Source organism: Podarcis bocagei (genome assembly GCF_964188305.1).
Source record: "Podarcis bocagei genome assembly, chromosome: 12".
Taxonomy (NCBI): domain Eukaryota; kingdom Metazoa; phylum Chordata; class Lepidosauria; order Squamata; family Lacertidae; genus Podarcis; species Podarcis bocagei.
Window position 1 is genome coordinate 22,683,495 of NC_138137.1, and position 12,464 is coordinate 22,695,958.

The 12,464-nt window shown below is 41.8% G+C and overlaps 1 protein-coding gene and 1 long non-coding RNA gene across 5 annotated transcripts in view; one reads left to right on the top strand and one right to left on the bottom strand.

The window, feature by feature from the left end:
- The window catches only part of PLCL2 (phospholipase C like 2), a 148,367-nt gene that overhangs the window by 106,817 nt on the left and 29,086 nt on the right, over nucleotides 1-12,464 (bottom strand). The window contains exon 3 of one of the 4 annotated variants that reach the window (XM_081164381.1): nucleotides 3,142-3,217. The exons of 1 other annotated variant lie outside the window; for it this stretch is intronic. The gene's annotated coding sequence lies outside the window, so the exon portion shown is untranslated. Of the gene's footprint in view, nucleotides 1-640; nucleotides 1,214-3,141; nucleotides 3,218-4,773; nucleotides 4,815-12,464 lie in introns of those variants that run through there. 2 more of the 4 variants (XM_081164377.1, XM_081164380.1) reach the window with 2 other exon arrangements.
- LOC308570335 lies at nucleotides 3,160-6,105 on the top strand. Its single transcript, XR_014001137.1, has 3 exons — nucleotides 3,160-3,247; nucleotides 4,964-5,070; nucleotides 5,200-6,105. It is a non-coding gene; the product is annotated as an uncharacterized lncRNA (long non-coding RNA).

The window sequence follows — 12,464 nt, forward strand, 5'->3', positions numbered from 1 at the left end:
GCCTTCCCCCAAGCTGGAGTCCTCCAGATTGTGGACTCCAGTTCCCATTATCCCCATCTAGTATGGATGACAGTCAGGGATGATGGGAGCTGTAATCCAAAACATGTAGATGGCCCCAGGTTGGAGAAAACTGGTTTAAAGGGAGAAAAAGAGGTAAAGTGGAAGTAGGGGGTTGGGAAATGTTATCTGTATAAACCAATACACTTTTCAATAGTAAGTTATTAACAAAACAAAACAAAATGGAGGAAGGGAAAGGCTGTTGCATACTGTTGTAAACCACATCCATAGGATTATCCAACACATGGGCACCAGAATGCAATGAACACACAATGGCAAGGTGTGAAATTAAAGGCCTCTGTGGGGACATCAACCTCTGGTGTGTACACACATTAACCAGAAGTTTAAGACTGCTGAAGACCAAGGAGCCACATTTTGGCCAAAGGTTGCCTCTTCTCTCAGAGCTGTGTGGGTCAAAAGCTGGAGGAAGAGAGCCTTGGGTGGGGGACCTCAGGCTTTGCCTCTCTGTCTGTAGGAACTCACCCCAGACCACATCCATCACTAGCCCTGCTCCACATATTGCTTGAGTGCTTTTGCCTGGAAGGAATTTGTCCTTGAAACTGCAATGGTGTTTCTTGCTTACCTGGTCAGAGGATGGAGATCTAGGTGTAGAAATCTCCAGCTTTGTTCGGCTGGAATGTAGCCCACTGTAGAAAGGTATGAGTCACACCTGTTGCTCCACCTACCACTAGCTTGCAGTCCTTGGAAGTTTGCCCATGAAGGAATGCAGCCTTGAGGCTCAACAAGGTTCCCCGCCCCTACTTTAACAGAAGGCACGACTGACCAAGCCTGCTAATATTCCTCAGAACCTGACACAGGATTGCTCCTTCTAAAGAGACACCCTCAGTCTGTTTCCTCAGGATTCAGCAGAATCTCACTTCTGTCTATATTTGTTTACTTTGTTCTGCTGAGTAATCATCCACAAAGGCATATGGGTGATCTTCGGCCACCACTTCTTTAAAAAGTTCAACACTGGCTGCCAGTTTTGCTTCCAAGCATAGTCCAAAGTGCTGATTTTAACCTTTAAAGATCTAACTGGATTGGGACCATGATCCCTGAAGGCACTACTCCCTAACAAACGTAACATAAATTAAGTCCTTCAGAATGAGGCCTCTCTCTCTGTGCCCTCCTGATCCTTACATATTTGTAGGGTGCCTTCCAGAGAGAATGTCTGCTGTGTTTAGAATCCCCTCTCCAGATAGCTTTGCCTAACTTCGTCATTAACATCTTGTTCACCTGTGCTTTTCACACTGTGTGGTTTTACTCCTGCTGTTACTAATTTATTGATTTCGGGCAGCTTTTTTTAGATGGTATTTGCACTGCTGATTTTCATTTCTATCAGCCACCTTGAGCACTATTTTTAGGGGAAAGGCAGGATAGAAATGTCCTAAATAAATAAATCAATATCTGGCACATAGTTCATCTCTTAGTTCCTTCTCTGCACTAGTCACCATAGTGTACTTGGCTGCCTAGATATCAGATTAGTTTCTATATTTTTTCCCTTCCATACAACGAAGCATTACACCAGGAGTAGCTAACATGGGGCCCTCCAGATGTTGTGGACTACAACTCCTATCATCCCCAGCCAGCATGGCCAATGGTCAGGGATGGGAGGGAGTTCTAGTCCACAACATCTGGCAGCAACTAGATTGGCTACCCTTAAAATATTTCAATTTCTCACCGACTCCACATCCTTAAAATAACAGTTTTTATTAAGTGTTACTGGGTTAACACTTAGTCTTGTATTAAGAATTCCCAATGGCAACAAATTTATGCCTAATGCAAATGGTGACAAAAAGTGGTTCAGGCTTCTGTAAGTGTCCTGTTTCCCTACCCTCAGTTATATTAATACAGTGGTTTGCAACCTAAGGCCCATGGGCCTGTAGCAGCCCACGAGGCTTATCTAACAGGCTCATGGCACACCCTGCCACCTGCTTTTACCAACACGGCACGGGGACTGACATCCGAGTTGATGGTACCTGTGCGCATGCGCATGGGTGCTCCTCCAACCCGGATGTGCGCCAGAAATAGCATGTGCACACGCGTGTGGGACGGAGAAGCGCCCATGGGCATGTGCACACACTATTTCCAGCACACTTCCAGGTTGCAGGAGCGCGGGAAATAGCGTGCGCATGCGCACGGGCGCTCCTCTGACCTGGAAGAGCTCGCATGTGCACATGTTCCGGCCCATCCTCTGATAAGGTTGCCGACCTCTGTATTAATGCCTTCAGCTTGGGTGGAGGAAGAGGACTTCAGTCATGAACATGTCACAAGGGGAAAGGGTTAAATATGCCCTTTCCCTGTTGCTATCCTCAAGAAATTCACAGCCCTACTCAATAGCTGCTTTGAAGCTTTAGAAAAGGCATTCAAGGATCTAAACCCAGATCACCTGCCTAATGGGAAATCTGGCACTCACACAATAGGAAGGAGACTAGTTAGACCAGTCTCCTGAAGCGGCAAAGTCCAGCATCAATCATATTGGCCTTATCTGCGCATCAGGGTACACTATTGTTAATTGCTCTTTTTCGGTCTGTTCTGCTCCACTCCACTACCAGTGAGAGCAAATAAACTACATTCACTGTGGGTTCTCAGCAAGTTATGCTCTGCAGCTAAGATTATTTCTTAGCGTACTGATGATGGCATATTGGAGCAAAATGTGCTACATTCCCTGGTTCATGGAACGTGAAACCAGGGGTTGTTGTCTTACGCCCAATCCTCAGCATTTCCTCCCATATCCTCCTGACAAAGTATTTACCTTGTACGATGTGAAAGGTTCTGGGCGTGGGAGCTTCCTTTGGAATAGTGGAGAAGAGTGAAGAAGAATTTCCAGTTACCTAGCAACTGTTTATCCAGTGTGTTCTAGTTGTTATGCAAATGGAATGCCACTTAAGAATTACTGTAAATTAAATGGCATTTTTAATTATTCTCATTATTAACCACAACAGAAATGGGGGCGGGGGGGGGGAGAGCGGTGTCTTTTCAAGTAATCTAAACTTAAGAGATCTAAGGAGAAGAAGAAAAAGTACCTTAGATGTCGGATGAGGGGCACTAAGTGCTACCAGTTACACAACTTCAAGCACTTACCTTGCAAAGAGCTGAAGTTGATGATAAAATGATAGGCTTCTCTTGTTTAGAAAAATTCAGTCCTCAGAAAGCTTGCCTGTTGGCAGAGTGAAGAGTCTGACAACAGGTAACTCGAAGGACCTTGACGGGGCCAAATCTCCATCCAGAATGCTACCTCGTGCAACACAGCAAGGTTGTTTGCCGCCAAAGTGGTTATCATTTTGGCAGCAATCTTTCTTGTCATTAGGAGGTTTCAAGGTGTGCAGAGGAAGGCAATGATAAAGGGTCTGGAAACCAAGCCTTATGAGGAATAGTTGAAGGAATTGGGTATGTTTAGCCTGGGTAACAGGAGACTGAGCGGAGGGAGCTATGATAGCCATCTTCAAATATCTAAAGGGCTGTCACATGGAACTTCCTGTTCCGATTGCCTGAAATCAAATTGGTAATCCATTGGAAGAAAATCAAGGTGGATGTGCTTAGAGAGAATAAGAACAACAAGAAGACATAGATAGAATTTAATTGTTGGATCTTGAAAGACTGACATTTCCCTTTGTTTGTAGAACAAAAAGTGCAATAGGATCTGCCTAGTCGCTAATCAAAATTTTAGAACAGTGTCTAAATATCTGTAATGTCCCTGTGGACTAAATGAATGACTAGTTATCAAATATCAGAAAGCTTGGTTCAAGTGACATTGCCCACTCAACAACTAAAACTTCTTTCTCAAATCCATTTGAGTTGCATGTTCTTCCCAAGTCAAATTGTTGTCATATAATGTGTCAACAGTTGTGTGTTTTTTCAATATCTCCAGAGGCAGACAGAAAAACCTATTGCGTTTTGAGGGTGGAGGAAAATAACCACCTACTTCTGCCAGGATCTTTCAAAGTACGGAGGAGTAACAAATAATGGAAAATTAATTAATCACGTTTGTACCTTATACTCAGCAACACAAAGTTGGCTTTTAGCATGTCAGACCATTGATCATAGCTCAGAACCTTTTGCATGAAAAACATGAACTCTAACCACTCCTCCAATTTTATCAAAATAATTCTTCTTATTCCTGCTGCTCTAATAATGGTATACTTTGTAACATACACATCAAGTAAGACAAAAATAATTTAAAAATAATTATTACCGTTTATTGCCAACCTTTTACCCGCAAGGTCCCAGAGTGGCTTGCAACAATCAAAACACAGTATTAAAAATTAGTCTTCCTGCTGCTAAGAGTAATACTATTTTATTTCTTGCTTTCAGAAAGGGCATTCTATTACCCTCTGAGCAGATCATGTTCTGATCACAAAGTATTTCTGCAACTCAACAATAGTAGTGATGAAAAATATGCCCTCACTCCTCTACACAGAAGCTATTATATTTCAAAAGCAACTCAGTTCTCATGTTTACAGACTGTCTTGACCGAAGACCACAGCACAAGTATTGTGTTGTTGCAGACTGAATACCATTTGTTTCCACAAAAACAAGCCCTCACCTTTTCCTCCCCGTTTCTAAATAAGAAAGATTTGAAACTCACAGGATTTGACATAGCAAGCTTTGCTACAAAACCTTAGCCATTTTGCAAGACAGGTGAGGTTCCCCTTTATGAACCATCATCAATAACCTGGACCACAATGTGCTGTGCCAGAACCAATCCAAACCTACCTTAAATGAAATGTCAGACTGCCTTTCTTCTGCCGCTCAGAGTGTTTTCTGCTAAGCTTTCTCTTTCTCTTTCTTCCTCTTGCCAGTCCTCTCCCCACCCCCAGGTTGCTAGGCAACCAAATGATATGGCTGTGCATGCATGTCCAGCAATAACGAACACTGTGTGATAATTTTTTATTTGATTTCTTAGATGGAAAACAGGGGAATATCCTGGCAAAGTTTCACCTCCTAATGAGTAAGTTCCAGAAAGTTTAAGCTTCCAAATACACACCAACCAAGCCACAGAACTTTTAGACGGTGGAACACCTAAAATTACCAGCCTACTGTTATATAACCTTCATTGTTGCATTGAATGTTCCATGGACATTTCTTTGCTTATTTTAACTGCAGGACAAACTCTCACCTGCTGAAATTTCTTCTACACAGCTATTAAAGTTGCAGATACCCTGGTTTCTATTGGATCTGGGCACACTCTCTCCTTGACCTTTTGTACCTGGGAAGGTAACCTTTTAAATACTAATAGGCAACATCCAGTCCAGCCAAGCTTGGGCATTTGTAAGACTGCAACCCTATGCATGCTTGTTTGGAAATAGGCCCAAGTTAAACACAGTGAGATTTACTTCCAAATAGGCAAGCACAGGATTAAACTAAGCATCCCATTTGTTTTAACAGCAGAGGTGCAAAGTACTAGCCTGAGCATTTACTATGTTTTACAAAGGTTCCTTCCCATTGCCTCCAAGTGTCCCTATTTTCCAGGGACTGTCCTGGAATTATGAAAGTCATCCTGGCTTCTGATTTGATCCCAGAATGTCCCTATATTTCCCACCAGTGCCGAGCTTGGGGAGGTGGTTGAGCTAGCGTTTGTCCCAAGGAGTAGCTGCATGAAGCTATGAAGGAGAACCTCATTGCATCTGTAATCAATAATATTGTGGCCATTTCGATTCCAAGCTGGTGTCATGTCATTTTTGCTACTTCTGCATCACAGTGGCCCCCAGCCCACTGCACATGGGCCTGCAAAGTTGTGTGGCTGTGTGCATGTCTCTGTGGGGGGTGGGGGTGGAAGGATGTGTGTACTTGAGTGTGAGCCTGCACATGCAAACATTTGGGACCCTAACCAACTGCCCCTCCCTGTATTCAGCACCCCCAAATGGCTTAACCCTAATTCTACAACAGGAAATGTAAATCTACATTTCGTATTGTACACTGGAATCTGCAGTGGATATATAATTTGTAGTGTGAACGTTAAAATTGTAATGTAATCTTGTCTTTTATTGGCTTGCAAAACGTCGGGATTATATTTCACAGTGTGGTGATAAAGAATTCTGTGACATTACACACACACAAGTTCCTCTGCTCCTTTCCTCAGCAATTGAGAAATCACTTCATCTCTGTGATGAAATTTCTCCCTCTTCCATCCCCATCCCAGACAACCAATCTGTTAAAGTGGATGGCTACAGTGCCCTCCTTTGACCTAACAATGACTTAACAGATTGAGGGCTTTTTTATTTTATCAGGCTCCTCCACTAGGGGCTAGGTTATATTCAGAAAGATCTGTTTGCAGCTCTGACCCTATGCAATCTCTTAAGTATTTGTAAACTATATATCTGACTTGTTAAGGCCAAATGGCTTTTCCCATTAATACAAATTATTACATTTAAAATAAACAGGAGACAGTTAATCCAGCATCTGATTTCTCTATTCATATGAACCTATGAAATGGCCACACTGAATCGGACCATGATCTTTCCAACGCAGTATTGTCTTTCAAGGAAGTGTCTTTCCAAGCTGTGATGAGACTTGGAAAACACATCTCACATCACTAAGCTACATTCATGAACTGGATACTTTGCTTTGTTAATGGTGTTTCACAGGCCAACCTGGGTCTTTGGCTTAATAACAACAATAAAAAGTTCCATTTGGCAGCAGGAGGAAACTAATGGCGGGGGGAGGTGAAATGAAATCTCAAACCTCTTAAGTTCCCACTCTCCAATTCTCAAACATAGTGCAGTTCTACAGCCCGGAACACATGGATTCCTTGCGTATTTTTAGCCAATAATGTTATTAACATTCTGGCTGGTACTGTAGATCCTTACCCAAACGTGATATTGCTTGCAACACCATGCAGTTGGCAGTAATACACAAAAGGGTCAATTCAAGTCATAGAGAATCATGTACCAGCAGGCAGCGTTCCCCATATGTCCCTCTGCTACTAATGTGTTGCTACACTGGAGCTGTAGAACAAAGATGCAAGCATCTTACAATGAGAAAATACTTTAAACACCATCTTTTGTAGAGGTTCACAACCTGGTGAAGGCATAGCTTGTGTACCTTTTCACTGATAGCACAAAAATATGTGTGGAAATTATGTATTAACGTAACTGTACCTCACCAAAAACATTACATTCATGCAACCAAATTCCATATAGCTATCACATTCCTGATCAATCATCCTATAATCTCCCAATTATAGAATTTGGAGAATTTAAGAAAAGCTCTGCTGGGTCAGTGATCTACCTAGTCCAGCACAGAATTCAGTTCTCATAGTGGCCAACCAGATGGGCCAACCATGGGAAACCTGCAAGTAGGACCTTGGCACAACAGTGCTCTTCTCACCTGCAATTCCCAGCTACTTGTATTCAGAAGCGTACAACCAGTAACGGTAGAGCGTAACCATTGTGGCTAGTAACCACTGTTTGGAGAACAGAAAATAACTGTGGTCAACAGTCCCTGGCTTCTCTTGCATATGCTAGATCTTTGCATAGAAACGGCAGGCATAGATTTTGTGTATTTCAATAGAAGGGACACAAGATACCATCATAGATCTGACTATTTGTCCCTCTATCCTAGTACAGCCTACTCTGGCTGGCAGTGGCTCCGGAGTCTCAGTTGCCTTCCCCATCAGTTTTTAACTGGAAATGCCAGGGATATTCTGGGATCTTTGTGTACAAAGCAGACATTCTATCACTAAGCTATGCTCCCTCCAGCCCTACTGGAACTGCCAGTGATAAAGCTGGGATCTTTTCATTCCACGGCCTGAGAATACCTGAGATTTCTTTTGTGTATTGCCCACTTCCTCAATCAATTAAAAGTTCCAGGGGAAGTACTACCCAAGTATGGTTTCTTTTGGAAGTGAAACCACTGGAGACTTAGTACATGGTAGTAATATTTCCTTTATTTACAAATATACAAAGAGAGTATTCACTAAGATAAGAAAAGAAGCAAGGCATCACATTTGCTATTCCATATCAAATTCCCATCTGTAAGTTGGCTCCATCTATACACCTCTTCTGAAAAGGATAAACTTATCTCTCTTTCCCCTATACTTTTCTCTCACACCCACACCCCTTCCCTCTTCTTGTAGATAAGTATGTTTCACCTTCTTCAAACTCTGATGGCTGTCTCCTTCAAAACACTCAAAAGAGGTCTGGCTGTCAGGATACTTTTTCCTAATCCATTTTTTTAAAAAAAATTGACTAGAGTAGCAATTTACCTAACAAAACAAGAAAGAGGTTTATTGCATCTTAATGAGTAAGTAATATATTATGGCATCAGCTTTCCTGGATTACAGTCCACTCCATCAGATGCATGAAGCGTTATCCTGAGTTACAGATGGAGGCGGGATGGAAAACAGTGGGAACTGTAATGCAGAAAATGCAGACAGCGACAATTACTTAATTAACAATGGTCACATTGGTAAATCAATTAACAGATGTAATGTGATAAAAATCCTTTCTCCTAGTTCAGTTTTTGAGTGAAGCAGTTGATGAACTGTAATTGAGCAGTTTCACAATGCAACCTTCCACTGAAGTTCTTTTGTTCGTTTAGCCAACAATAATAGCCTTACCCTCCATGAATTTATCTAATCCTCACTACATCATGTGGGAGCAAATTCCATAGTTTAGCTATGTGCTGTGTCAAGAAGAACTTCCTTTCATTTGTCTGGAATCTTCCAACATTCAGCTTTATTGGATGCTGGAAGATACATTTTCACTCTTTTGCAACTATTCTGTCCCTTATTTCCATTTAAGAGTTAGGAAGCAGAAGAGAGTCGGAAATGAAATTGTGCCCTAACCCTATGATGCTTTTTTCCTTTTATAGGTTGTTGATGGCTCTTACTCATAATAGCCAAAGATGGAACCATAATATTCAAAGGAAGCATACTTCTTATCTCAAGATACCAGGGACCAGCAGCAGAGGATGGGCTATCAGCATCGTATTCCATTTGTGGGGTTTTCAAATAGACTTTGAGAAATGCAGTGTAGAAATAGATGGACTGTGGTCTAAGTCTCCCCACAGTTAGGGAGGATTCCCTAACTATGCAGAGCATTTACTCTAGACTTGTACTTTTTTAAAAAAAATCACAGGGCACTGAGGTTCTAGCTAAATATATACACAAAAGGAGACCATGTATGCTTGAAGTGTGACATTTTTTCTGATCACCACTGCTAACCAAGCACAACTGAGACACAGAAGTGAATTGCAATCAAATGAAGAGCTGCTTAGATTATTATGAGGAAGCAGTCTGGTAGACCACTCCTGCACATGTGATTGCAGGTCCATTTTTTGATGGCATCAATCAAATATTATTGTGAACTTCCAGCTGGGCTTCACATAATCATTAATGGCAGAGTTGAGTCAATAAGGTCATGAAAAAAACTCTTGTTGTGAAATGCTGTTATTCCTAAGCAAATATTTGGGTGGTGGACATCTAACATTTGAAGGCTATATTTCGTGCTTTTGCATTCTGCATAGGGCAAACAGGTTAGTCTCTACCTAAAAGTATGGGCACAGATCTGACAGCAGAAATGGCAATATATTCAGAAACTAATAGGGTTTTCAACTTCCCAGCTTATTCTGCTACTGACTTTAAAGTGTCTGTACAAAGGGACTTCAAAGGGAGACTGCACTGCGAAAGTGCTCAATTACAATTCATTAAGAGGTTCATTGCTGTTATCTGTGAACTGAATAGGGTAAAAGGGTTTTTGTTACACCACCAGTGTTAATTGGCTTACTAATCCCAGTATATCTGCATCAGCAACAATAGCTGTTTTGTGAATGACCACTGTTAATCACATAATTATGGAAATTTGCCTACCAAACCACCTAATTTAACTTGCACCTTTGTTAATATAAAAAATATGCAGTTTGTCTTTATTCTTGTTTTCTACCTACCAAGGAATCTGTGTGTTTCATCTAAGGTTGGAGAGAGATTTGGGTAACAGCAGCTTCTTCCATTTCCAGAGATGGGAAAAGTTGTGTATTCCACCTTGCCAAAAGGCTTTGGTGTAGCCAAAGACCCGCAAAGCACCTATAACGCATCATTTGAATGTCTGCTACATTCCCCCTTCTTAAGACTATTACAAGATACAGACTCATGGCTTTGCCACCAGCTAATTCCCCCACCCTCCTTCTCTCCCCATTTGCTTGGTTTATCATCTAGCCTGATGAAGCGTTCTGGAAAACTCAAAAGCTTGCGCACTGTTTTGTTGCATTTATGCTTGTTCCCTTTCCTTGTGAACTCGCTATTTATAATCCCCTCCACTGACTATATAACTGTGGCAGTGTAGTATAGTATAGTATAATGGCTAGTGTACTGGACTAGGACTGGGGAGACCCAGGTGCAGATCCCCACTCAGCCATGAACTCACTAGGTTACCTTGGGCCAGTCATGCTCTGTTGGCTGAACTTCACATGGTTGTTGTGAGGATAAAAATGGGGAAGGCGAGAACTGTGTGTACCAGCCTTGAGCTGCTTGGAGGAAAGGCAGCATAAAAATGTAAACAAACACATAGTGCATCAGATGAAGTGGACTGCAGACCTTGAAAACTCATGTTACAATAAATGTGCCTTTAAGATGACAGAATAACTGTTTTTGCTGCAACAAATTAAGACAGGTACCCTCTGCGAATGATTGTTTCCTGTTTTGTTTTAAATGCTTCAGAACCAAGGATGTATATTTTTAGTGCACTCGGGACATAGAAGCCAATGATGTCCCAATACAGAAAGCTTTTAACCTGCACAGTAGAAATGAATGCAGAGTCCACCTGTGAGTTGGACATGTGTGTTACAACCCACATACGGTATGTAAAGGTGCAATACAGGCCAGCAGATAACTTGACACATGGACAAGCTTATGTGGGGCAATGTGGTCCTTTTGTTACCCAGCTCCCAATCTCTATAGGGCTTTCATCATCAAGCCCATTGCTTTGAGTTCAGAAATGAAATGGCAGCCAGTGCAGCTGTTTTAAAACCAGGGAGATAGTTTCCATTGCCTGGTCCCAATTTGTAGCCCAGCAGTTACACAATTTTGGAGTAACAACAGCTTCCAAGCACTCTTCAAAGGTAGTCCCGCCTATAGCAGAGTTGCAGCAATCTGATCTGAAGGTTACTAGATACTTATGACCAGGCTGCTTCTGTCCAGGAGGGGTCGCATTTGGCACACCAGCACCATCTGGTGGAATCTGCTGTATGCTGCAGGTGCCACTTGGGCCTCTAGTATCGTAAGTGAAATATGTTTAACTGTTGTTTGCCCCATAAAACACAGCTGCTGTGCTTCCTGTTACTTGCTGGGGACAGTGGTTATGCAAATGTTGCAGGACCCTATTGGACAGTGCCTATGACATCACTGGCAGGCATGTCATTAATCCCTCCTTTGTCCTATTCACACAATCTTGAACTGCTTGTTTATTTTAACTTCTCCAGTTCCTCAAACACTATGCAGCTGCATATGGTACTAAAAACAGAGCTTCCCTCTTGAGTTAGGCTACCCTGTGTGGTGCAGTTAATTCCACTTTATGAGGGTAGAGGTATTGGGTCACATGGCAAGCAGGTGCTACGAGGAGGACATAGAAGGCTGTGTCTGGCTGGAAGTTGGCAACCCTACAGTGTAAGGATTTTTGTTTTTAGAAAACAGGAGCTGAGTCAGTCTTGAGAGTGTTGCTTTTCAATTTCTTGCACTTAAGCAAGAAATGATGGAGATCATGCCACACAGCAGGTTGTCAAAACTTTTATCACACCACCTGAGGCCTCAGAAGACAAGTCTTCAATACATCCTTGCTGCCAGAACTATAGCTGATCTTTAGAAATCCAGCAACCATCTACCACATTTATCACTTTTTATTCTCTTTCCTATATAGATGAGATAAAATTTGTAAGAAATGTTCAAGCAGTTGGTAGAGATAAGCAACAGGAAAATTTATTGAGCTAAGTGATGACCTAAGCATCTTTTCAGTGCTGGAACACACATTTCTCTTGAGAGGGAGTGTGTGTGTGTGTGTGTGTGTTTAAAGAAAGCCACATCTGTACAGATATTCCCCTGGCAATAGCCTATGCCCTGTTTACCTTCCCCATGTTACCTGTGCTCTGGATATTGTATTGCTATCTTTGAAATAGTGTTTGGCTGTCAATGACTATGATAAAAGACATTGGGTGATAATTAATGTAAGTTTTACTCAGAGCAGACCCATTGAAATTCATGAGCATGACTAAATTTCAATGGGTCTACTCTGATTAAAATTTAATTGAATACCATCCTCAACAAATGCATTTGGAACAAAAAAAATTTCCTTCCAGTAGCACCTTAGAGAGCAACTAAGTTTGTTTATTGGTATGAGCTTCCGTGTGAATGCACACTTTTTCAGATACACTGAAACAGAAGTTAGAGGGTGTTGTTGTTGTTGTTTAGTCGTTTA